The sequence below is a fragment of the Lonchura striata genome, chromosome 33 (assembly GCF_046129695.1).
Source record: "Lonchura striata isolate bLonStr1 chromosome 33, bLonStr1.mat, whole genome shotgun sequence".
NCBI lineage: Eukaryota > Metazoa > Chordata > Aves > Passeriformes > Estrildidae > Lonchura > Lonchura striata.
Window position 1 is genome coordinate 5,838,867 of NC_134635.1, and position 3,869 is coordinate 5,842,735.

Below are 3,869 nucleotides of genomic sequence, written 5' to 3' on the forward strand. Positions count from 1 at the left end.
TGTGCTGCCCTGATAGACCCAAGGGAGCCCTACAAACTGACATCAGGAACCTGGACTGCTGAGTTTTCTTTCCCAGGGAAAATGGAAAAAGGTTGTGCCCATGGGCCCCTGGCCCTGGGCCCCTGGCCCTGACTGCAAAAAATTCTTATATCAAAGGATGGACCCCACACCGAAGTTGTCCCCACCTCAAACTTGTGCTACCCTGATAGACCCAAGGGAGCCCTACAAACTGACATCAGGAACCTGGACTGCTGAGTTTTCTTTCCCAGGGAAAATGGAAAAAGGATGTGCCCAGGGGCCCCTGGCCCTGGGCAGGGACCTCACAGCAAAAAATCCTTATATCGAAGGATGGACCCCACACCGAAGTTGTTGCAACCTCAAACTTGTGCTGCCCTGATAGACCCAAGGGAGCTCTACAAACTGACATCAGGAACCTGGACTGCTGAGTTTTCTTTCCCAGGGAAAATGGAAAAAGGATGTGCCCAGGGGCCCCTGGCCCTGACTGCAAAAAATCCTTATATCGAAGGATGGACCCCACAACGAAGTTGTCCCCACCTCAAACTTGTGCTGCCCTGATACACCCAAGGGAGCCCTACAAACTGACATCAGGAACCTGGACTGCTGAGTTTTCTTTCCCAGGGAAAATGGAAAAAGGATGTGCACAGGGGCCCCTGGCCCTGGGCTGTGGCCACACTGCAAAGAATCCTTATATCGAAGGATGGACCCCACACCGAAGTTGTCCCCACCTCAAACTTGTGCTGCCCTGATAGACCCAAGGGAGCCCTACAAACTGACATCAGGAACCTGGACTGCTGAGTTTTCTTTCCCAGGGAAAATGGCCAAAGGATGTGCCAAGGGGCCCCTGGCCCTGGGCAGGGACCTCACTGCAAAAAATCCTTATATCGAAGGACGGACCCCACACCGAAGCTGTCCCCACCTCAAACTTGTGCTACCCTGATAGACCCAAGGGAGCCCTACAAACTGACATCAGGAACCTGGACTGCTGAGTTTTCTTTCCCAGGGAAAATGGCCAAAGGATGTGCCCAGGGTCCCCTGGCCCTGGGCCCCTGGCCCTGACTGCAAAGAATCCTTATATCGAAGGATGGACCCCACACCGAAGTTGTCCCCACCTCAAACTTGTGCTACCCTGATAGACCCAAGGGAGCCCTACAAACTGACATCAGGAACCTGGACTGCTGAGTTTTCTTTCCCAGGGAAAATGGAAAAAGGATGTGCCCAGGGGCCCCTGGCCCTGACTGTAAAAAATCCTTATATCGAAGGATGGAGCCCACACCGAAGTTGTCCCCACCTCAAACTTGTGCTGCCCTGATAGACCCAAGGGAGCCCTACAAACTGACATCAGGAACCTGGACTGCTGAGTTTTCTTTCCCAGGGAAAATGGAAAAAGGATGTGCCCAGGGGCCCCCCACACTGGGCTGGGACTGACAGCAAAAAGTCCTTATATCGAATGATGGTCCCCACACCTAAGTTGTCCTCACCTCAACCTTGTGCTGCCTTGATAGTCCCAAGGGAGCCCTACAAACTGACATCAGGAACCTGGACTGCTGAGTTTTCTTTCCTAGGGAAAGTGGCAAAGGATGTGTCCAGGTGATCCCCCGGACCCAGTCCAAAGCACTCACCATCCTTCCATGAGACAGTCCCGGGAGCTCCCCATAAACTCCTCTTCTCCAGCAGCTCCATGCGAAAACGGGCTGGGGCAAAGCCTCGCCCTTAATTAACCTCCCCCCGGAGGGACCCCGCCCCTCATCATCATCCTGACAGCTCACACCTGTGGCTGCTCTGAGCCCTCATCAACTTAACAGCTCACACCTGTGGCTGCTCTGAGCCCTCATCATGCTAACAGCTCACACCTGGCATTTCATCCACTCTCCAACAGCGTCTCTTGCTCTCTCCCTCTCCAGCACACAGCCGACTTCTCACAGACACAGATCCAACAAAAATCTGCTACAGGTGTCGGCTTTTCTTAATCCACCTGGTTACACGATTAAAACACATACATGCATTGATGGTCTTTGAGAGAAAGCTTTCCCCTGGAGAAAACAGTCCTTTTGCCGGCACACTTTGATACACCTTCGGAAAAAGCAGAATCTGCACCAACTCCTAAGACCCCTGCCGAGGAACCCAGCCCTGCCTGGGACACCCAAAGCAGCAGACCTCAAAAAAGGAGGGGAAAAGTCAAGCTTGGAGTGGAAAAAGAGGACAGAAGTACAGCAGCCTTTAAAAATGCCTGCACGGAGCAATAGTGGGAACCAGACACATTTCTTCTTTCCTTGCTTTCTGTGATGACATAAATAGGAAGTAAGAACACGTTAAACAAAAGGCAGAGCTAGGATTTTACAGGTCTTTATTTTGGCAGGCTGCATGACAAACACCTCTTCAGGGACTGCGACGCCTTTTGGGGAATGGCAGAGAACGGAGGCAAAAGGTGCCGGGGAGCCCTTTCTGTTCCCTTCAGCCCCTGCAGCTGCTCCGCTGGTTTCAGGGCACTCGCTTGGTTCGTTCCTGAAGAAAAAGGCTAGGGCATGATTTTCAGAACTACTGCCCGTCCCCAGTCAGAGTTTCCTACATTCCTGGGTACAAATGAGTGGATGGAGAGAGCGGATGGATGCTGTCCAGCAGTGTCCCCAGGGGCATCTGGAGTGTTCACACTGCTGAGCTGAGAAAAACTCACCAAACCCAGCCCAGGGGCCTGTGATCCTCCACCCACCCGGGGGAACTCCGGGCGCTGTAAACAGAGGCCACAGCACACACCAGGCTCTGCTGTGCCCGGTGAGGAGTCTCTGTATGAGCCCTGAGCCCTGGCATCGCCTCCCAAACACCACAGAGACCTCTTGTGTCATCAGAGAAAAGCCCTGGAGCAAACATGTGTCCCCAGCACGATCAACAAGAGATGCAGAATTACCTCCTCAATAAAAACGCTGTTTCTGATGGAAATGTTACCTCTGTCGACTGCGAGGATTTTATAGGAATACTGGCTCAAGAATTCAGTGACTTCAGGGATTCCATACCACAGGTGCCTGGGACTGCTTGGGCATCCAGAGTCTATAGTATTGGTTAAACTGGTAGAGCTGAGGATACTTATCAGCTTTGTCACAGAGCTGGAACGTCACGCAGGGAGCAAGGGGTTCTCTCAGAGAGTGCAGGAGGCCAGTGAAAACAGCACCAAGGTCCTCCACGATGTCTGCTCCTAGAAAAGCCAAATAAATTAAACTATTGACATGAGCACGGACACTGGGGCAACCTTCCTTACTTTGGGCCTTGCCAGCAGCCGACAGAGCCTCACGCAGAAAAGAACTGATCGAGATCAAAAAGTGTTCCTAGTGACCTAGACAGGTGCTCCTGGCCGCTGAGGTACCTGAAAAACCCTCCAGACATCATCAGCTCTTGCTTAAGCAAATAATCCACCTTCACTGTGTTGTGCCAAAAACACGCCCAGCCCTTAACAGGGAGAGACCCTGCCAGGCACCGCCTCAGAGAAGAACCGAGCTGTACTGGGGGGACACACCCAGCCAACGTGTACGAGTTAAACAGAATTTTCTCTCAGAACTGGGACTTTCAGCACCCCCCAGGTGCTACTCGACTGCCACAGACACACAGAGGGCTTCGTGAGGTGCTCTGGGGTTGGCCAGTCCTGCTCCAAGCCCTCCTGATGCCCCTGTGGTTTTAAGGATGTCCTCAAGGAGGTGGTAGAACCTCACAGTGTTTGCCCCTGGAGCTTAATTTCTGAAGTTTTCCTTGGGAAACGCACCCACTTCCTACTTAACAAGGCAGTCCCCTCTCCCTGATCTCGGGAAGAGCTGCCCACAGGCATGGGAAACACCTTCCTCTCCTGATCGCCACGCTCTGCC

The 3,869-nt window shown here is 52.8% G+C and overlaps 1 long non-coding RNA gene across 1 annotated transcript; it reads right to left on the reverse strand.

Annotated features, from left to right (window-relative positions):
- Positions 1 to 2,348: 2,348 nt before the first annotated feature.
- Positions 2,349 to 3,529, reverse strand: LOC144247789 (uncharacterized). The gene is made up of 2 exons (XR_013341314.1): positions 2,924 to 3,529; positions 2,349 to 2,523 (listed from the first exon to the last, which is right to left on the reverse strand). It is a non-coding gene; the product is annotated as an uncharacterized LOC144247789 (long non-coding RNA).
- Positions 3,530 to 3,869: the final 340 nt, after the last annotated feature.